The sequence below is a fragment of the Mirounga leonina genome, unplaced genomic scaffold (genome assembly GCF_011800145.1).
Source record: "Mirounga leonina isolate KUSES-001 unplaced genomic scaffold, KU_Mleo_1.0 Mir_91, whole genome shotgun sequence".
NCBI lineage: Eukaryota > Metazoa > Chordata > Mammalia > Carnivora > Phocidae > Mirounga > Mirounga leonina.
Window position 1 is genome coordinate 28,100,042 of NW_023270839.1, and position 23,387 is coordinate 28,123,428.

A 23,387-nucleotide genomic window follows, 5' to 3' on the forward strand; every position below is an offset into this window, starting at 1 on the left:
GAAGCTGCAAAAATTCTGGGAACTAGAGGGTAGCAAAAAAATAAGATTTTATAGTCTCATAATGAAGAATGCAGGCCCTCTAAAACTTCTGACTTGAGGTAATATGTATTAGCATATGGGCAAATATCCTACACACCTTAGTAGACTATGAGAGCTTCAAAGTACTATTTGCCCTATTAGTCACATTTATTATGATGACCTATTACTCACAAAAGTTTAAGTTATATTCAGTATCATCTCTTTGGAAAGGAGAGATAATACTTATACTAATGGGACATTTGAGGAAGGACACTGATATACTGTTGATGGGAGTATAAACTGGTACAGCCTTTTTGGAAAGCAATTTAGCATTATATACAAAGTACCTTAAAAATACTCAGCACTCGGGCACCTGGGTGGCTCAGTTGGTTTAAGCCACTGCCTTCGGCTCAGGTCATGATCCTAGAGTCCCGGGACTGAGTGCCACATCGGGCTCCCTGCTGAGCAGGGAGTCTGCTTCTCCCTCTGACTCTCCCCCCTCTCATGCTCTCTCTCTCTCTCATTCTCTCTCTCAAATAAATAAATAAAATTAAAAAAAAATATTCAGCAACTCTATCTTTAAGAATTGATTCTATGAAAATAGTCCAAAACACATACAAAAATGTGTTTAACAAATATTCAAAACATTATTTATAATACTCAAACTGTGGAAATAAATGTCCAATGATAAAGCAAAGGTTAAATAAACTCTGTCTAATCCATATTATAATCTGAAAAATAAACAATTCTAAATAACAAGAAAAAATATTCATGTCATAAATAGTGAAAAGGAGTGCACAGATACATACATGAGAAATGCATATATATAAAATAATCTTGACTATATAAAAAATATGAATGGAAAAAGCTAGAAAGGGACTGTCACGGTTTGAGTTCCCCAGAAAGCACACTCTGAGATGGAGATTAGTACACAGGCAGTTTATCAGGGAGTGCTCTTGGGATCCAAAGCTATAGGAGGAAGGGAAGAAAACATGATTGGGCACAGGGAGAAGCTGAACTACAATGCAGACCTAATAAAAACCTCAGTCAATTTCACATAGAGCTACAAAATTGAAATGGCACAATGAGGCTGGGTCTTCATACCCTGCATCAACTAGTCATTGGACACAGGCTGCCCTAAAAAAGAGTATGTCCTTGTGCAAACGGTCTTTTAAGCTGAGGAAACTCCCAACAACCTTGCAGTAGCAAGAAAGATCTGGGCAGTATAGCACAGTATCTACAATAGAAACTACATCCAAAAGTTACCATTTGTTGTCTTTGGAGAATAGTTTATTTACTTTAAATTCCTCACTAGGGTCTTCCATATTTTCCAAATAAAAAATAAGTTATACTCAATTTTTTAAGTTTTTATTTATTTAAGTAATCTCTATACCCAATGTGGGGCTCAAATTCATGACCCTGAGATCAAGAGTCCCTACTCTCTGACTGAGCCAGCCAGGTGCCCCAGTTAGAACCCTTTTTTGTTGTTGTTAAGATTTTATTTATTTATTTGAAAGAGAGAGTGCATGCACAAGCAGGGGAAGGAGCAGAGGTAGAGGGAGAAGCAGGCTCCCTGCTCAGCAGGGAGCCCAAGGAGGGTCTCAATCCTGAGACCCTGATATCACGACCTGAGCTGAAGGCAGACGCTTAACTGACTGAGCCATTCAGGTGCCCCAACACTATTTTTAATAATAGATTTTAGAAAGATTTATATCCAATATACTCATAAAAATAAATTTGCTTAATGGAAGTGACTTAGTATATAGAAAATTTAGGGGCACCTGGGTGGCTCAGACGGTTGAGTGTCTGCCTTTGGCTCTGGTCATGATCTCAGGTTCCTGGGACTGGGTCCCGCATCAGGCTCCCTGCTCAGCAGGGAGTCGTCTGCTTCTCCCTGTCCCTCTGTGATTTCTCTAGTTCTCACTCCCTCTCAAATAAATAAATAAATAATCTTTGAAGAAAATAAATTTAGTTATAGAAATATATATATGTTAGGTAAGGTTTGGTTAGTTTTAAAACTAAACAAATTCAAATTTATCTCTAAGACACATTGTTATTTTTAAAAAGCAAAAAACTTTTTCATAAAAACATCATAAACTGATTACTAGCCAAAATTAGGTTTCCATTTTGCATGCCATACAACCAACAAAAATGTGAAAATTCCAAAAATATTAGAAAAAAAGGAGTCCATCTTAAAAAATGGAAAACCTTTTTTAGGGTTTACTTTACAACCACAAACACATCTGCTGGGTTATACATCTTTGGAATGATTGATAAGATACCTGAGATAAAGTTTTTATTAATCATTACATTACCTACCAAATGGTTCTTTTAAATGATTTAAAAGAAAGTTTATCTTAAGCCATCTGAAAAATTCCTGCATCTGCATTAGATAAGTACTTATAAAATAGTTTACCAAATGACTTCTGGTTCTAAATAAGATGAAGTAACTTGCATCAGAATAACATTCGCACTGAGAACAACTAAGAAAGCTGGATAAGATGCAGACTAAAGGGGCACCTGGGTGGCTCAGTCTGTTGAGCATCTGCCTTGGGCTCAAGTCGTGATCCCAGGGTCCTGGGATCAAGTCCCACAATGGACTCCCTGCTCAGGGGGGAGCCTGCTTCTCCCTCTGCCTACCACCCCCTGTGTTTATGCTCTGTCAAATAAATAAATAAAATCTTTTTAAAAATTTAAAAAAATTTTGGGTGCCTGGGTGGCTCAGTTGGTTAAGCGACTGCCTTCAGCTCAGGTCATGATCCTGGAGTCCCAGGATCGAGTCCCGCATCGGGCTCCCTGCTCAGCGGGGGGTCTGCTTCTCCCTCTGCCCTCTTCCCTCTCATGGTCTCTGTCTCTCATTCTCTCTCTCTCAAATAAATAAATAAAATCTTTAAAAAAATAAAAAAATAAAAATTTAAAAAAATTTTAAAATGCAGACTAAAGGTGTTGGAGAGCAACCAAAGAATCATGATTTGAGGGGCCAAGATCCCAGAGAAAAGGGAAATGCACCTAGATGAACCCTACATTTGCTACTACTCCTTCTCCCTCAGGCATTTGCCAATTCAACCTCTGCAGTGTGGAGGCTGAGCTCTGTGTGTTGACCCAGAACTTGCGGCAGTCTCACAGGTCTAAAAAGACAAAACTTGGCTGGACCAGTAGCCTTGAACTCCAAGATGAGAGGGGGCCAGAATCTTGGAGAAAAAGAAGTAGTTGCTCACAATTTCCCTTTGGAGCATTTTGTCAGTTTCTAAATTGTAGATGTGCAGGAAAAGTGTGTGAGAAACCAAGCAGAAAGCAACCAGTAAGAAGCTAAACAGCTAAATAGAAATTACGGCACTGCAAGTGATAAGGAAACAAAAACTGGAGTTCGGGGCTAGGAGGGTAAAAAGGTCTGGGTAATATATCACAGCTTTCATTTGATATCTTTAAAACATTATATGCTAAGATTAAAGACAAGCTGGAAACTGACTACCTTACAAAGCCTGAAACAGTGAAACATCTTAATCCCTAACTGGACAAGGCCATCAGTCTGGCTGCCAGAAGAAAATTAAATCATTCCTACAAGAAGATATCACCCAGAGCCTCTATAATTTTTCATACAGAATATGCTTCATTCAACAAAAAATTAGTAGGCATGCCAGGGAAAAAAAGACGAAATGACCAAAGATCAAGAGAATAGACAATAGGAAAGGATCCACCACGGACCCAGATATTGCAGTGATCAAACAGAAACTTTAAGAGAACTCTGATTGAAAACCAAGCTCATGGGGTGCCTGGGTGGCTCGTTCGTTAAGCGTCCACCTTCAGCTCAGGTCATGATGCCGGGGTCCTAGGATCAAGCCCTGCATCAGGCTCCCTGCTCCTCGGGAAGCCTGCTTCTCCCTCTCCCACTTCCCCTGCTTGTGTTACCTCTCTTGCTGTCTATCAATTAAATAAATAAATAAATAAATAAAATCTTAAAAAAAAAAAAAGAAGGGCGCCTGGGTGGCTCAGTTGGTTAAGCGACTGCCTTCAGCTCAGGTCATGATCCTGGAGTCCCGGGATCGAGTCCCACATCGGGCTCCCTGCTGAGCAGGGAGTCTGCTTCTCCCTCTGACCCTCCCCCCTCTCATGCTCTCTCTCTCTCTCATTCTCTCTCTCAAATAAATAAATAAAATCTTTAAAAAAAAATAAAAAAGAAAACCAAGCTCATAAATACAGAGAACAGACTGGTGGTTGCCTCGGGGGAGGGGGGAGTGATATGGGTGAATGGGATCAAAAGGTACAAACTCACAGTTACAAAATAAATAAGTCATGGGATGTAATGTACAGCATAGTGATTATAGTTAATAATATTATACTGCATATTTGGAAGTTGCTGAGAGTAGATCTTAAAAGTCCTCATCAGAAGAAACAAATTGTAATTGTGCATGGTGATGGATGTTAACCAGACTTATTGTGGTGATCATTTCCCAATATATACAAATACTGAATCATTATGTTGTACACATGAAACTAAATGTTATATGTCAATTATACCTCAGCAAAAAAATGGGAACTATGTTTAATATATTTAAAGATATGCAAATAGTTGATAATTTTTCCAAAGACCTTAAATATTTTTTAAAAAGGCAAGTAGAATTTTTATTTATTTTTTTTAAAGATTTTATTTATTTATTTGACAGAGAGAGAGAGAGAGAGAGAGAGACAGCGAGAGAGGGAACACAAGCAGGGGGAGTGGGAGAGGGAGAAGCAGATTCCCTGCTGGGCAAGGAGCCAGATGCAGAACTCGATCCCAGGACCCCGGGATCATGACCTGAGCCGAAAGCAGACACTTAATGACTGAGCCACCCAGATGCCCCAGCAAGTAGAACTTTTAGAACTGAACAATACAATAACTAAAATTAAGAATTCAGTAGATGGACTAGAGGACTGACACAGCAGAAGAGAGGATTTGTGAAGTGAAAGGTCAGCAGAAAATAACCATATTGAGCCCAAAACAGAAAAAGTAATAGAGAAAAGAGAATCAGAGACATATGGAATAAAGTGAAATGGTCTAACTTATATGTAGCTGAGTCCCAGAAGGACAGAGAGAATAGGACAGAACTAGTATCTGAGTATGAGATACTAGTTTCCAAATACTAGTTTCCAAAACAGATGAAAAACATTAAGCTAGAGCTAGAAGCTCTAAGGACCCATAGAAGACTAAATGAAAAGAAAACCATGTGTGGCTACATCATAGTAAATCCAAACAAACATAGATAACTAAAAACAAAGAGAAAGCCTTAAAAGTATCCAGTGGCAGGTACAATGGGAGGTTGGCATGGCAAGTCTCAACAAATTTCAAAGAATGTACACAGATGTCATTCATAGCATTTAGTTTTGTTGTTGCTGCAGTGAAGTTTAAATTGTTTATATTCTTTTTCCTTTAAGGTTTGTCTTTCATTTGATGTTTAAGAAATACCAGCCATAGACTAAGATTACTATGTAAAGAATCACCTGTAATGAAAAAGCATGGATAAAGATTTGATGAATCTCTACAAATGTCTTGCTGGCTCAGGTACGTAGTCTGAAATTTGATAAAGGTTTTCACAGGTCAAATATCATCTAAGATTCATAAAAACAGTGGAGACACTATTGGATTTGAGACTCTGTGGGGCTGAGCCAGGAAAAGGCAAAACTGTAATATAACTGAAATTGTTGTTAGCGGCCCAAAGTATTTCTTCCTTTCTTTGCCCTTTTCAATACTAAAAGCAGATTTTCCTTATCCCTAGCTCCAGATGTATCCTCTACCTACCTGTCTCATTCTCACTGAAGAAAGGACTGACACTTGTTCACCAAAATTAAATATATTTATGCTCTCAAAATAACAACTTGCAAAAAATGCATAGGAATAGCTTTAGAAGAGACAATTCTGAGGCATTGAGGGGTTTTCTTTTTGTATCATTATTTTTAATTGTGGTAAAGTATACATAACATAAAATTTACCACCTTCACCATTTTTAAAGTTATATCTCAGTAGTATTAAGTACATTCACGTTGTTACACTACCATCACCATCACCCAGTCACAGAACTTTTTCATCTTCCAAAATCAAAACTCTGTGCCCATTAAACAAGAGCTCTCCCTTTTCTCCCTCCCCTAAGCTGCTGACAACCACCATTTTACTTTCTGTCTCTATGAATTTGACTACTCTAGGTACCTTATGTAAGTGGAATCATATAGTATTTATCATTTTGTGACTGGCTTAATTCATTTAGCATAATGTCCTCAACATTCAGCCATGTTGTAGCTTATGTTAAAATTTACTTCCTTCTTAAGGCTGAATAATATTCCATTGTGTGTGTGTACATATATATATGTATCATGCATCTATTAGTGGACACTTGAGTAGCTTACATCTTTTGGCTTTTATGAATAATGCTGCTATGAACATGGGTGTACAGATATCTCTCTGAGATCCTATTTTCAATTCCCTTGGTTATGTATCAAGTGGAATTAGTAGATTGTATGGTAATTCTATGCTCAACTTTTTTGAGGAGCTATCATACAGTTTTCCACAGCAGCCACACTAATTTACATTCTCATCAAGAGTGTATAAGGGTTCCAATTTCTTCACATCCTCTCCAACAACACTTGCTATTTTCTGGGGGTTTTTCTTCTTCTTCTTCTTTTTTTTTTTTTTTTTTTTGACAGAGAGAGAGACGCAAACGAGAGAGGAAACACAGCAGGGGGAGTGGGAGAGGGAGAAGCAGGCTTCCTGCCGAGGAGGAAGGACCTGAGCCAAAGGCAGATGCTTAACGACTGAGCCACCCAGGCGCCCCTGTTTTTGTTTTGATAATAAAGGTCCTAATGGATGTGAGGTATTACCTCAGTGTGGTTTTGATTTGCATTTCCCTAATGATTAACAATCTTGAATATTTTTTTATGTGCTTACTGGTCATTTGTATATCTTTTTTGGAGAAATATCTATTCAAATCCTTTGCCCATTTTTTAATCAAGTTGTTTGTTAGTTTATTGAGTTGGGAGAGCTCTTTGTGGATTTTCTTTTATTTGTAGATCCTGTCAGTACCCTCCAAATCACACTGTATAGGTGGCCTTCCTCTTTCTCTCCCCACACCTGGAAAATGTGCTTAATTCAAAACTAATCCAAGATGCTAATTCCAACACTAAAAAAGGATCAGGAATGAGACCTCTCAGTTCTGAAAGCAGAGAACAATGCTTAGATACATTATAAATTATTTTAATATATTATATATACTATATATACACATACACCATCAGACACCTGTTCTTAACTTGAAAAATGTTTCTTTGAAACATTTTTTTTACACTACTTAAAAAAAGAAAGAAAATATTTGTTTTCTCTAATTACAAAAGAAACATATACTGAATATAAAAATCTAAACATTATAGATATGGATAACTTAGAAAGTGAAAGTCTCCCATAATTACACCTCTAGAAATAACTGTTTTCAATAATCTACATAGTCTAGGATAAACTCTTCCAGAACACAGGCATATACACACACATCCATGCACATATACTGCATTTGCTCTTTTTTACTTAACACTATATCCGGCACATCTATTCATGTCAATATGAAATGCTGTTATCTTTTTTTTTTTAAGATTTAATTTATTTATTTCACAGAGAGACACAGCGAGAGAGAGAACACAAGCAGGGGGAGCGGGAGAGGGAGAAGCAGGCTTCCCACTGAGCAGGGAGCCCGATGCGGGGCTCGATCCCAGGACCCTGGGATCATGACCTGAGCCGAAGGCAGACACTTAAAAACTGAGCCACCCAGGCGCCCCTGAAATGCTGTTATCTTTTATAATAGCAGTCAAGAAAGTATTTATGTATGTAAACTAAAACTGAATTTTTTTTTTTTTAATTCACAGAACACCAGACAGCATGGATTCTAGTAAGCTCAAAAGCACGGAGTCTAACGTTGAACAAGAGAACGAGGGCTGAGTGGGAAGCCGAGCGTGTGGTTACTCTGTATCTCCTGTACGTAAGGTCTAAATCTAACGGTACAGTGGCTCTGCCCACAGTGCTTGTACAAACTCTTTCTCACTCTGTACCAGAAATAACATCCTCTGGCCATGCTGCATCTACAGAAATGTGTGATCAATAAGGCCAGCCATTTCCAAACATCTAGTGAGAGAACAATGAAGCTACCAAGCTCGCTGGTCAATGTAAAAGACAGAAGAACGTGTATAAGAGGTTGCATGTGTCAGCCTCCATTTAAAGCATAATTCTCTCATTGTGCCACTGGTAGACAATATTTTGGCTCATTTATTTCCTCAGCTACACAAAGAGTTAGTGTTTTCTTTTATGATTAGCTTTAAAAAGAGGCAAAAGAGGCATTGACTCGGGAGTCTCAGCAAATGATAAAACCTCAGTGGAAAATGTCACTATCATGTTCATCTCATCATATTTCTTAATCTTATCTTAATCTTAATCTCATCAAATTTTCTTAATCTTCTAACTACTTTTCTCTGCAGGAGTCCTCTGTAGTTTCTCACATGTATTTCCTTCCTTGCCGACCTCTACTTTAAGTGTTCACACCAAAAGGACAAACTCACCAAAAATCTTAACGCCACTAGATAATCTAAAATTTAGTAAGGCTGGGTGAAACATCTCATTGGTGTGGATTTACCATAAACTGCATGTAAAAGTTGAGAGACCAAATAGAACTGAACCCCAAAGGTGAAGGGGCTTTTCATTTTTCTAGGCCTTCAGTGGCATCAGCTGCTGCTGGGGCTTCTCCTCTATCTTTGAATGTCTTGTTCTCTTCTTCCCCCCATTGAAATTCATGAATGCTGAACCTCAAGACACCTGAGGAACAAGCCAGTCTGGAAGACTGGCGTGGTCTCTATACACTCATCTTTTAATCAAAATCTCCCACCCACTCACCTTCACTCAGACCCAGCTTTTCCCTTCTTATTCAAACTTCAGTCCTTGCCTCTGTCATGTCATGATTCTAAGCCTGAGGAAAGCAAGACTTTGAAAAGCCATAGAAAATGTCAGAAAGGACTCAGGAGGTAGCCAGACAACCTAGAAATTATGACTAGGACTAGGTTATTTGATTTTACTACCCATGTTTTGCAATGCCAGAAGATGTTTCACCTCTTGGATTCTGTCATATTCCCATGTTACCTGCATTTATTTTGTGTATAAATAACCCTGTACAGATTAGACAAATGTCTCCCAATTTTATGTTGACTTCATTCACATTATAAAAGCTGTTACAACTTGTTTAAGTTGGGAATGCTTTCAGCTACAAGGAACAGATAAGTCTGACCTAGTAGCTTAAACTGGTAGGACTTACCAAGAAAAGTCCAGAGAAGGTTTTCTCAGGGCTGTTCTGACAACTCGGTAATATCATTAAGAAACCAGACTCTTGGGCGCCTGGGTGGCTCAGTTGGTTGAGCCACTGCCTTCGGCTCAGGTCATGATCCTGGAGTCCTGGGATCGAGTCCCGCATCGGGCTCCCTGCTCGGCAGGGGGTCTGCTTCTCCCTCTGACCCTCTTCCCTCTCGTGCTCTCTGTCTCTCATTCTCTCTCTCTTAAATAAATAAAATTAAAAAAAAAAAAAGAAAGAAAGAAACCAGACTCTTCATCTTTCTACTCTACCATCTCAGCTTAAGTTCACTCTTAGGGATGTTGCCTCATGACTGCAACTTTGCTGCCACAACTCCATACATCATAGTCTACATTTCAGAATGGAATAAAGAAAAGGATATGCATCCAAACTGTTCCCTTGCTTGTTCCTTCTACCAGAAAAGCAATTTTTTCCTTGTAGAGGCCCTCCAAAAGATTTCTGGTTATAACACATTAGCCAGAACTGAATTACACAGCTAGCTCTAACTTCCAAAAAAAGTAAGAAAAAAACCTGGGTGCCTCAGTTGGTTAAGCGTCTGCCTTCGGCTCAGGTCATGATCTCAGGGTCTTGGGATCAAGCCCCACAGCAGGCTCCCTGCTCGCAGGGAACCTGCGTCTCCCTCTCCTCTCTGCTTGTGCTCTCTCTCGCTCTCTCCCTCAAATAAAATCTTAAAAAAAAAAGGTGAGAAAAGGGAATGTTTGTCTTGTAAACCTCTATATGGGCAAAAGAAAAGGGATTGGGACTGGCTTTTGAGATTCAACCAATAATTTATGACATGTTTATATTATGCATAAAGTGCTAGTTACCCAGTTAATTACAACAGGGTGGAGGACCTTTAAGAGCCCTTATTTAGAATAAGTCTCTCTTTCCGGAAGGAAAAAAAAGGTTGAGAATACTGATGGAGAAATTTAGAAGGGACTGGGATGAAAGCTACAGCCATGGCAGATGATGCTGACAATGTGGAGTTAGAGACAGACTGTATGTGAAAGAGAATCGCCAGCCAAATCCTATCTAGAATAAAGGGAAAATTGTAGTGTTTATAACTCATGTCTTGAAACCCTCCAAAATCATTAAGAGTATGATAAGGAGAGATGTATTAGGACTTTTTTTTTTTTTTTTTAAGCAAGTGAATTTTTACAAATCATTTAAAATAGACAAGTCAATAGGGGCACCTGGGTGGCTCAGTTGGTTAAGCATCAGACTCTTGATTTCAGCTCAGATCATGATTTCAGGGTCATGAGATTGAGCCCCGTATCAGGCTCTGCACTGAGAATAGAGCCTGGTTGGGATCTCTCTCTCCTTCTCCCTCTGCCCCTCCCCACTCATGCTTTCTCTCTCTCTTGAAAAAAAAAAAAGACAAGCCAATAATACCAGCTAAGAGTTAATATTCACAGACTCCATTATGATGTGCCAAGTAGTAAGCTAAGTGCTTTACACATATATGTGTGTGATTTACAAACCTCTCAGCTGCCCTATGAGGTGAGTACATTCATTAATTTGCCAGGTCACACAGGAAGAAGCTCAGCCTAAAACAGGAGATCATGCTTTTAACCACGTCACATTATTATTTGCTACTTTTTATTTGTTCTCAAGTATTTCCCATTCATTTTATGTACCTGTTATTTAATCATTCAGATGCATAAAGTTTAATTCTTTTTTTTTTAAGATCAAAATATTTATTTTTTTGTGTTACAAAAACAAAAATAAATCCAAGCAGGTAATGAAATAACCATATTGTTTTAAGTGTCCCATTCTGGGTTCTCTGTCCTAGAATTTAGTAAACAGTTCAAGTTTAGGTTGCTTTGACACTTCTTCTGGATGCTATGACGTCTCCATCTTATAACCATGTTTCTCTAGTTCAGCTCATAACTGACTGGAGAAGTCATCCTTTATGTTGTCATCATCCCAATTATCCTCCCAGACATGTGCATCTTCATCTTCATCTAAACCAGCCCAGTCTTCCTCAGGGAACTCCTTGAACTCGTCATCCTCCTCTAAGAGACCCAAGTCTACCCAACCTGCTTTTTCCCTGACATGGTAACCCTTGGCGCCAAAAACCTCTCAGGCCAAGAAGAAAGTTGGAACTCTCACTTTTCTTCACTGAAGCCACCAACCCCGCTGCCGCCTCTGAGCATAAAATTTAACTCTTGTTTACATGATGTAAATAGTCTTTTCTCTATTTTCTTTTCATAGTAGATCTGGTTCACACAAATCCCTACACGGCAAAGTTGTTTCAATCACATTTTTCAAAAACCTAAAAAATCAGGTAATCCAATCAGATTTTGTAGCTAGTTTCAGAAATCTTAGATAAAAATTACAACTAACTTGAGAGAACAACCAACCAAAATAGACATCACAACACAAAGTACAAAGGACTAAAGCAAAAACATAACCATACATCTATACGCGACCTGTTTGTTCTAATGCCTCCTCTGTTTCACCTACTCTGAGTTTCCTACCTCTACAGCACAATGGCCAATATTATTTGTAGATAGGTCATTGGTTCCCTGAGTTATAGGGCTGTTTCCCTTCCTAGGACAGAACCCTGTTTGCCCCACACATACATGGTAATACACATTCAGGTAATCATACCCAAATCTCCCAATTTCAAACCGCCCTTTTTTTAGCCTTTCTTTTTCCTTTTTTTTTTTTTTACATTTTTGTTCCCTTTTTCTTTACATCTTTATTATTATGCTTCCAGAAACTGAGCTCCTAAACATGCACAAGATCCTGAGTATATTTTCAACACATAATAAAATCCAGACCTTTTTATTTGTCAAAATAAACCACACATCATATGTTAATTTCCTCTTATTCCCTTTTTACCTACTAAAATTATAGTAGATTAAACTTTCTAGTTTGCTTGAAGGCAGTATCCTTGAAGGTTAGGTCATAAGATGAAAGCTTCCAATGTTGGGTTGGAAAACAAAGACAATCACAATATGGGAAAGGATCTTCCTACTTATCTCCTGACCTGGTTTTCCCTAACTCTAGCTATCCCTGTCCATTAATCCCTCTTTCCTTATTTGAAAGATAAAAAAAAAAAAAAAACAACAAATAAACAAAAAATCAAACCCCATAATGGCAAGATCCACTGAAGAAAACGTGATGGGAGAACATACATAGCCTCTTCTTCCCTACAATAACCCAGCAGGCAACCTGACCTAATATTTGCCACCCTACTTGTACACACAAATTTTTACTTGCTAGGTCAACTATATTTAAACTAAAATATGACAACTATAAATAAAATAATAAAATGGAGACCATTTTTAGATTCCAACAAAGCCAAAGTTCATGGGGTTGCTCTCTTGAAAACTGTCACTGAAGTCAGAGAGGCTCAAGAGAAAATAAGAAAAAAATCACTACATGGCCTGAATGATTCATATTGAAATCAGAAACATCAGATGAGGACTGTAAAATGCATCAATAGCTTAAAATGATCTCACGTGAACAATTTGTGCCATTCTCCTTCTCTAGTCCTTGGAAAGAAAAAAAAAAAAAAGCTCTAAAGTCTTTTAAAGAGACTGTTATTCCATTAATTATTTGAGGCAGTTTTTGTTTCACTGGAATTAATTAACATGACCCTTCTTCTTTAAGCTCTAGCTGAATCTGATATCACTGTGCTATGGCAGGAAGAATGAAAACCAAAGGTATGGAGTTGACTAAAGTGAAAAACATGCACAAAAGCATCCAGTGCTCTGCTTGAGACTGTGTTGATCTATTATATTGACCACATTCTGAATAAACTCAATCTATGTAATTTCATAGTTAAAAAACCTTAACTGCTGCCCAAAAGAAGAAATTTTCAAGTTGGAATAATATAGAGTGGTACTACTCCATCTATTTCACCCACATATTTTAAAATAATTTGGCCTCTACTCATTCAGATTTATTAAATTTCACCATAGTCTATGACAGTTACCTTACAAAATCCTGAAAAAAACAACCAATAGACAAGAAAGCCAAATAAGAATACAGGAGATGATTAACCTTATGAACATAATTATTTTAAGAATCTAGAATTTAAGAATTTAAGAATCCATATACAGAATGGTACAGATCACAACCAAGTCTTACAGATTTGTTAAATTGCTACTGACTTAAATGTTCCCATCACTTAGATTTTCATCAACTCAGATGACACATCCCAATCCTTACTCTAACCAGTTAAGCTGCACACTACAGGTTTTGTCCAGATCCTTGTTAAACACACCACATTGGAGGCTCAGAAAGAGCCTCTAGCTCCAAAGACAAAACAGATCTCAAACTCCAGCGGGCAGTGATAGAAGAAAGTCTGCATGGTCCACAGATTAGTCTAAGACTAAGGCACTGCTCCTGACACAGACTTAGAAAATGCTTGCACCCCACAACATGCCACCTCTGCCCCAGGGACTGGATATCTCAAGAACTGGGCCCCTAAGGATCCCTGACCAATATCCCAAACATTTAAGGTAGAAGCTCATTATAAGAAACATCTTATTACAGTATTTGTAAACCAAGGGGGCTTAACTGAAATACATTATCCAAAAGACTCCTTTTCAGAGCTTTAAAGAGCTCAATCTAAGGTCTCAGAGATTATTTCCCACATTACTTCTCTTGATTTAGTAAATATGTTTTTTCTTGAATAACAACCTCTGCTTTATTTCTTCTCCCTTAGCCTAAGTCAACATTTTCATTTCTACAGCCAACAGTTTGTGAATAACCAGGCTATCCTGCTATTAAATATGGATGTAGAGACTTGACAAATCCTGAGCGGCTCTTAGTAGTCAGGGACAGTCTCCTTGATTAACAAGAAAAAGCAAGTATATTAATGTGTAGATTACACTACAATTCATCCCACCTACGATATGGCTTCCAAAATACTGGCAGAGAAAGGGATCCACTGTCCTCTCAAGCTGGAGCTAACCTACGGCTTGATTCACCTGGCCCATTGGTTAATAACCTTGATCTGTCTACATCTATAGTCTGGAGAATTTCCTTCTAGTGGGCTGTTGTGGCTGGCACACTCCGAGACTTCAAACATTTAAGAATTTATTCCTGGGGCGCCTGGGTGGCTCAGTCGTTAAGTGTCTGCCTTTGGCTCGGGTCGTGATCCCAGAGTCCTGGGATCGAGCCCCGCACAGGGCTCCATGCTCGGCGGGAAGCCTGCTTCTCCCTCTCCTACTCCCCCTGCTTGTGTTCCCTCTCTCGCTGTGTCTCTCTGTCAAATAAATAAAATCTTAAAAAAAAAAAAAAAGAAAAGAATTTATTCCTGAGTGCTTTGATATTCCTGTGGTGGTTTTTTTTGTCCTTTTAAACTCTTATAATAAGAATAATCCTCTTAACATTGATATGATAATCACCAAGTTTTTGTAACAATATTGTTATGTAGAAAAATGGGATGTTCTGTTAATTATAGTCAAATTCATTAACTACTACAATTGATTTCTTTTTAAAGGAACACACAAAGGCTTTTGGTTCTCTTCAATTTAAATGTAAACTGTCAAAAAGTTGGAACTTACCATAGTGGACTGGTTGACTAACATATGACTGACGCATGCAATATAACACTCTGAATCCATTAAAAAGATACTGTAAAAAATTATGTATTGGCATGGGAAAACGTTCATAATATACTACTTAGAGAAAAAAAATCTTGCTACAAAATAGTATGCACAAAATAAACCATTTTGTTGGAGAAAATATACATAGGAAAAAAGTAGAAGGACATACATCAAAATATTAAGAATCTGTGAGGACAGTGAGATTACATGCAATTCTTTCTTTTGTATTTATGAATTTGCCAAGGATCTGCACTGAATATTTATTATTTTTGTAGTTTTCTTTAAAAGATTTTTTTTAAAAGGAAAATAGTTCCCACAGTAATTTTGCAAGTCATTTCTTACACTATTTCACATCTATTATTAGTAAAGGTAATGGAACATCTTTCACCATAGAAGATTCTCAATTTAGTTTTAATATAAGAGAGGCAGTTTTTCCAGTTGCCTTTAAAAATAGCAAAAAGATTTACTGGGTCACTTCCACGTGCTAGGTTTTCTCACATATTCTATTAAAAGTGAAACATTAAGGATAGCCAGGGGGAAAATGGCCCACAATGTATCTACAGTAATACAGTCTTATAATTTTAAAAAGACTCACCACCACTACCACTGAACAAATAGTTTAAATCAGCTAACTTTTACTGCACATTTATTAGGTAGGGGATTCTGGTAAGAGGGAAATATGGTAGACAAAGTCCAAAGTCAGGCAAAGCTGGAATACTGGCTCAAGCAGCAAGGTTGGTTCTACGTTCCAGAGTAGAATTCTACAGACCACCTGCATCAGAATCCTTTAGGGCATTGGTTAAAAAATGCAGATTCCTGGGGCGCCTGGGTGGCTCAGTCGTTGGGCGTCTGCCTTCGGCTCAGGTCGTGATCCCAGGGTCCTGGGATCGAGCCCCGCATCCAGCTCCCTGCTCCCCTGCTTCTCCCTCTCCCACTCCCCCTGCTTGTGTTCCCTCTCTTGCTGTGTCTCTCTCTGTCAAATAAATAAAATCTTTAAAAAAAAAAAAAAATGCAGATTCCTGGGACTTCCAAACCTACTGACTTAAGAGTCTCTGGAAGCAAGACTAAGGAATTTACTTTTTTTTTTTTTAAGATTTATTTCTTATTGGGGTGGGCAGAGGGTATGAGAGAGAGAGAAACTCAAGCAGACTCCCCACTGAGCATGGAGCCCAACTCAGGGCTCCATCCCACAACCCTGAGATCATGACTTGAGCAGAAATCAAGAGTCTGATGCTTAACTGAGAGAGCCACCCAGGCGCCCCTCAGAAATTTACATTTTAAAAAGCATTCCAGATGATTGCTACATATAAAGTCTGGGAAACCCATGTTGTGAAAGATCAAGCCAAGAGACTAGGGTTAGAAAAAGATCAAGGGGCGCCTGGGTGGCTCACTCGTTAAGCGTCTGCCTTTGGCTCAGGTCATGATCCCAGGGTCCTGGGATCAAGCCCTACATCGGGCTCCCTGCTCGGCGGGGAGCCTGCTTCTCCCTCTCCCACTCCCCCTGCTTGTGTTCCCTCTCTCACTGTGTCTCTCTCTGTCAAATAAATAAAATCTTAAAAAAAAAAAAAAAGAAAGAAAGAAAAAGATCAAGAGTCTTAAATGTGAAGATAAGGAATAAGTTGATTCTACAGTAGATTCATAGGGTAGGGGAGGAGGGGCCGGGGACCCCCCTTTAAGCTGGAGAGCGGCATGTTAAGATCTGTGATTTCCAATGATACTTTAACACCTTCTAGTTCATTCATTCATTCAATCATGGAGGTGTTACTTACTATGTACTAAATACTAGCCTAGATGCTAGGTCAAAAAACATGAAAACCACTCATTACACACTTTAAATGAATGAACTGTAATGTATGTGAATGATATCTCAATGAAATTGTTACTAAAACAAAACAAACGTGGTATTTCCCCTGTCCTCAGGAGATAAACATATGCAATGCAGTGTTGTGTCAGGACAGATGTAGACAGAGCGTTCTACAAGAACACTCAGGAACATCTTAGACTAGGATCTGAAAGACATAATTCATTAACAAACAGTGGAGAAAGCCAGCCAAGGGGAATGATGCAAAGGAGGAAGAAGGCAACCTGGAGAGCTCTTAAAGTGATGGCCTGAATGCCAGGAGGGAAAATGAGACAGGAGGCAGGCCCAGGGTGAAGGCAGATCAGGAAAAGCCCAGTGTATCATGGCCTCACTAGTCAAGGTGTGGTCCTCAATCTAGCAGCACTGGTTTCACATGGAAGTTGTTAGAAAGTCTTGGGGCCCCATCACAGACCTACATCAGAACCTCCATTTTAACAAGATTCCCAGGTGATTTCAGATGGACACCAAAGTTTGGAAAGCACTACATTAACATATTTATTCTCAAGACAATATCCTATAAGGAATCACTGAGGAATTTCAAGTCAGAGAGTGGCATGATCAGATATGTTCCTTACATGAGGATCACTCTGGTAACAGAACAAAAAACAGATTACAGGAGGTAAGACCCAAAATTGCTCTGGACGCTGTTACAGGATCCAAGAAAGAAATAAAAAGGGTCCAAACTAAGGATAGTACCAGGAAATTTTAAGTGATTGGGGGGGGGGGCAGTTGGCTAAAGGGGGTGTAAATCAAGACAATTTCTAAGTTTCTGTTTGGGTCCATGGATGGATGTTGATGCCGTTCCCCAGACAAGGAATACAAATAGTAACAATTACAGTGGCCAACTTTTCTCAGACGTGAACCAGGCATTATTCTAGAGCTGTGCATGCACTATATCACTTAATCCCCTTCACAACTCTATGAAGTTGCTATTACTATTATACCATCCTACAGATGAGGAAAGTAAGACACAAAGAAGTAGAGTAGAGTGGAATGAAAAGGAAGTGAGGAGATGACAGGTTCAATGTTGAATATGCTAGGTTTGAGGTGCCCGTAAAGATGTCCATAGGCAGCTGTTGCAGGGATTTAGGTTTGCAAGAACAAGTAGGCTGGAAACAGAGATTTGAAAGTCATCAGCACAGGTTCACACCTAACTTTTCAGGAGCAGATCAGGCCACAGTGGGAGGGAATGTAGGTTAAGGATAGAACCTAGGAGCACCAATATCCAGGAGGTTATAAGACGTAGCTAAATTTATGAAGAAGATAAAGTGGCCACAGAGAAAGAACAATAGCTACAACCAAACAGCAACAATAATAAGAGGCAACAGTTAAGTCTGCATTATGCATCAGTTACCATTCTAAGCATTTTTATATATATTAAAAAATTTAGTCATCATTAAAACCACATGAGGTAGGTATTATTATCCCCATTAAAAAATGAGGAAATTGAGAGACGCCTGGGTGGCTCAGTTGGTTAAGCAGCTGCCTTTGGCTCAGGTCATGATCTCTGGGTCCTGGGATGGAGTCCCGCATCCGGCTCCCTGCTCAGCGGGGAACCTGCTTCTCCCTCTGCCTGCTGCTCCCCCTGCTTGCGCTCTCTCTCTGACAAATAAATAAATAAAATCTTAAAAAAAAAAATGAGGAAACTGAGGCACAGGAAAGTTAAGTAGCTTGGTCAAGGTCACACGGAAAGCGAAAAGTGAATCCAGGATTCAAACCAGAATTCAAACGCTAAGTATAGAGTCCATGCTTGACTGCTGTGATACATTGCCTCTCTCTCAGGCACTGGGAGAGGTGGAAGCCAAGGAAGCAAACAGTTGTAACCAAGTTCTCAGAATAGTGTCTGGTCCACAGTGAGACCTCGGTAAATACTAACCATTATTATTTGATCATTATACTGCCACGGAGACGTGCATTTCTGCAAGCCACGGTTTTTAGAAGAAAACAAATGACAACTAAAGAAGGTAAAAATCAAGGTTTTCGTGGAGGAAGAAAGCAAAGAAACTTCCAACTTCTACTGGGTTTCCTACAGCTTCAATATCTAAGTTTCCACACCATCAACTTTCAGCATTTGTGGCTACCAGTCCTTAAGCACAGCTGCTGTACACAGCAATGGCCCAGAGGCCTCCCAAACCCCCAAATACCTTCTGGGTGCTATAAAGATCCCATTCAGGGCGCTATCTTTAACACTGGGTGTATTTTGCTCTTCTACTTGTTTGACGGCAGGTAGGTCTCTCAGGTTCTTGACTATCCACTGAAAACAAGCTCATTCTCTGACCATTCCCGACAAATAGTAATTTGTTCTAGTTAGGAGGATATGTTGTCTACAATAAAATGATAACATATTTTCAGGTTGAAATTATACTTTGTTTATACTCTTAAAACAATAGCTTCATGGTTTGTTTGTTTGTTTAATTCTTTCTAATTCAATAATTCTGTCTGGCCCAGATTCCCCCAAAATCAAGAAGAAACAATGAATAAGAGCAACAATGAGGAAAATGGTCAGGAAAAGGAAATAGTTTAGATTTCTAAAAGGTTAGGTTTTTGAAATAAATTTATATATTTCTATCTAAGAGGATTTCTCAAAACACAATAAAGGCACCGAATGGCAGAAAGCATCTCACATTAAGTGGGACATCTGGTCATCCTAGCCCTGAAGCAATGTACATAAAAAATGCTATTTTTAAAAGGAAATAAATGTGAATACCGTACCCTGCATAAATGTAAATGTCAACACTTGTCAGAGAGACTTGGAATATGAAATTGACTAAAACCGACTAATTCAAAGATTTATGTACAAAGATGCTCACCATAGTACCTATCTTATAATAGTGAAAATGCCCAGCAGTAAATAAATTATGGTACATCCAGGTGACAGAATATTATCCAGCCACTAAAAACATTCTCAATGAATATTTAATGATATAAAAATTCTCACAATATATATTAAGTTTAAAAAATCATAAAAATTACCATATGAATGTAGATGAAAGACTTAGGGAAGTAAATTAATAATTAGCAATTATTATCTCTGGGTGGTATTAGTTTATTTTTAATTTTCTTCCTTTATATGTTTCTGTATTTTCCAAATTATCTGAGATGTATGATTCTATAAGCAGAAAAAAAATTACTGGAAAGTTATTTTTTAAAAGTTTTTTCCAATAAATTTCTCCTTCTATTTTTAACTCTTTTTCTTACCCTAGTCTAAGCCTTAAGGTCTAGGACAGGAGTTCTCAAGTGTGGCAGAGGGGAGCAGGATTTGCTCCCCGCCCCCAGGGGATATTTGGCAATGTCTGTACACAATATGGATTGGTTTTTACAACTGGGGGTAAGGGACGTTACTGGATCTAGCAGATAAGGGTTAGGGATTTGGCTAAAAATCCTACAATACACAGGACAAGCCCACAGAAAGGAAGGATTATCTAGCCTACTACGGCAATAGTGCAGAGGTTGAGAAATCTTGGTCTAAGATGAAAAAAATTAGTATGAACAGGAAGAGTGGGTTAAAATACAATATTAACTCTAGTGAGTTTAACTTTTCACTTCTATAATAAGATATATGTATATATAGAGAGAGCTATCTATCTATATATATTCTGAATTGATAAACATTTAATCCAGGTTTTGACCTAAGTTCCTTATTAAAAATATCCTGATTTTATGAAAAACATCTCCAGGACTTCTGCTCCCAGCGTGAGCAAGATGCTTCAAATTAGAAGTAAGATTTTTCTCAGCTTGAGCATGTAGAGACCAATTCTGGATAAAAGTTTTTTAAGGACTGCTACAAAAATATTTTTTAAAGTGAGATGGTATCCTTAAAGAAATAGCTGGTCACCTTAATTGTATATATTCCAGTATGGTAAAATGAAAAACTAAGTTCTAACTAGTCTAGTCTAGACTAAAGTGGAGTCTAACACAGAAATGTTTAATAGTTTAAAATATATAGATACTCCCATACACAGAAAATAATTTATGTAAACTCATGAGAAATTACTCCCTATTGTGATGTAGGATTCAGGGAGTGGTAACAAAGCAAAAGTACAACAGATGGGGCGCCCGGGTGGCTCAGTCGGTTAAGCGGCTGCCTTTGGCTCAGGTCATGATCCCAGGAGGGTCCTGGGATCGAGTCCCACGTCCGGCTCCCTGCTCAGCAGAGAGCCTGCTTCTCCCTCTCCCTCTGACTGCCACTCTGCCTACTTGTGCTCTCTATCTATCCGTCAAATAAATAAAATCTTTAAAAAAAAAAAAAGCACAACAGAGCATTAGGGTGAGTAGATTAAATAAAGGAGTAGGGGTGTCTAGGAGCATATGACAGGGTGGAAGGCAAGAGAGTAGAAAAAGAACACTGGAAATGAATCAAACGGGAATAACAAATTTTACAACTTATCTGTTGATGAAAATGGGGGAAGAGAATAATGTATTCAAGCAAAAATATGAAGGAAATGAGGGGAAATAAAACACTGAGGAAATATGGCAGAAAAAGATCAGAAGGAAAGGTGACATAGGGTTCATAACCTCCTGATTAAGACTAAATGAAAAATACTTTTCAAATCTTCCAACTCTGATACGATTTCAGTAACATTTGCTTATATGGATTCTCCATGACTTTTTTTTTTTATTCAAAATGATTCTATTAGGGAAAGCTACCCAATGTCCTTCTGGTCATGCAAAATTCTCCCATTCTTCTGCTTAAAGATCAGAAGAGAAGGGGCAGAATTCAACTGCTTTGTATTTTGGGTAACTTATTCATAGTGGATATTAACTATTCTTTCTGATGCGCAACAGCTTTCAGCCACCCCACCGGGTCTGAGTGGAGCTATCAATCATGACATCCTGTCCTCCACCTAGTCTTTGAGCTGAGCACGACCTGACTATGCATAGCATTCTCCCCCTCCTCCGCACTGCCCCCCCACCTCGCCCCCGCCACCCCACCTACACAGCACAGTGAAAGGAGAGGACACATGACTCCTAGCAAGGGCAACCAGAATTCTTTTACCAGACTTCCTCCAGGCCCAGAACTGGAAGATCATGTGGTCTTGCAGGTGTCACTGATCATCTTTTTCACCATGAAAAGAGCTGTCATGTGGATGAAACCAATGGTAGACAGCACAATTTGACATGAGAACTGGTGACAGAGAGCCTCAGAGACCAGGTTCTAGCTTTGAATCCATGGACTTGGGCATTCAGGTCATAGAAGCAAATAAAATCCTTTTTAGCTTTGAGTTGTGTTTCTGTTACTTCCAACTAAAACAGCTCTGGCTGGTAAACTCTGTAACACTGTCAAAGAGATGTTTGTTAAGTTGGTATCGCAGAATTATGATGCATGAATTATCCAGACCCTCTTTATTTATCTACTACATCTTAGCTGTCATCATAACTTAAGGTAATAAGTTTCATAAATATAAACTTAATGTTTAAAGAAGAAATTCATTTTAAATGACACATTTATTTGAAGATCTAACAAGTATCCCTATTGAGATTTGATGTTACAAATTTCTTAGTCTTGACGTTAAATACTTCATCGATTTTCACCTTCACCTTTCTAAATTAAAGAGTTCTGCCTTTCTAATCTACTTTCTTTACTGCCACGGTCATTTTATTTTTAAATCTCCCATTCTGAAACTCCTCTAGTTTCAGTGTGTTTTTATTAAGAAGTAGAAACCCCAACCACCCACACAGGATTCCTGGCCAGGAAAATGCAAAGGTGGTTTTTTTGGTTTTGTTTTCCGTTTTGTCTGTTTTGTTTATAAAGGAGATAGTTTGGGACGCCTGGGTGGCTCAGTCGGTTAAGTGTCTGCCTTCGGGTCCGGTCATGATCCCAGGGTCCTGGGATCGAGTTCCGCATCAGGCTCCCTGCTCGGCGGGGAGCCTGCTTCTCCCTCTGCCTGCTCTGCCTGCCCCTTCCCCTGTTTCTGCACACGCTCTCTCTCTCTGACAAATAAATAAATAAATCTTTAAAAATAAATAAATAAATAAAGGAGATAGTTTATTGACCCCGCTGCAAAAAGGGAGCGGAAGGCAGGATAGCAAAGGAGAGGCTGTCCACCAGAAAACACCAGTTTCTGTACAAGTGACTAAGGAGAGACAAAACTTGTCTTGTTAGTGTCCAGCCTCCCTCCAGTTCAGCAATGTGCTCATGTTTTTGGCCATAGCAGCATATCGGGCCAAAGGACGTAGATAAGGTGGTCCTCATGAACACTTAGAAATGGATAATGTACTTCTCTCTTGATTTCAACCAAGTCTGGAGCCATTACTTTGAAACCAAAACATAATCACACCATCCCTAAGTTCCACAATTGGCAAAAAGCCTCTATTGTACAAGGATATGTTTAATGCTAATAACTGCTGGTTTAGGGGACTTCCAGCTGAGGAGGGCTTAGAAGAGAAATGGAGAAGGTCTGAGGCATGAAGAAGCCAGGGATAGTTTCTGCAGTTTAAAAATCCGTTATCACCACAAACCCAGACTGACATTACAACCAAGGTAGATGGAACAGGACAACCATTAAAATGCAAAATTGACCAACGGGCATTTTAGCACACTAAGGACCTAAGGACCCAAGGCATCAAAGGCAGACACCATCGATAAGGTAAAGG

At 38.8% G+C, this 23,387-nt stretch overlaps 1 protein-coding gene and 1 pseudogene across 4 annotated transcripts in view; both read right to left on the bottom strand.

The window, feature by feature from the left end:
* Positions 1-23,387, bottom strand: part of MYO5A (myosin VA) — a 192,804-nt gene that overhangs the window by 163,551 nt on the left and 5,866 nt on the right. The window lies entirely within an intron of this gene.
* Positions 11,138-14,927, bottom strand: LOC118003471 (annotated as a pseudogene).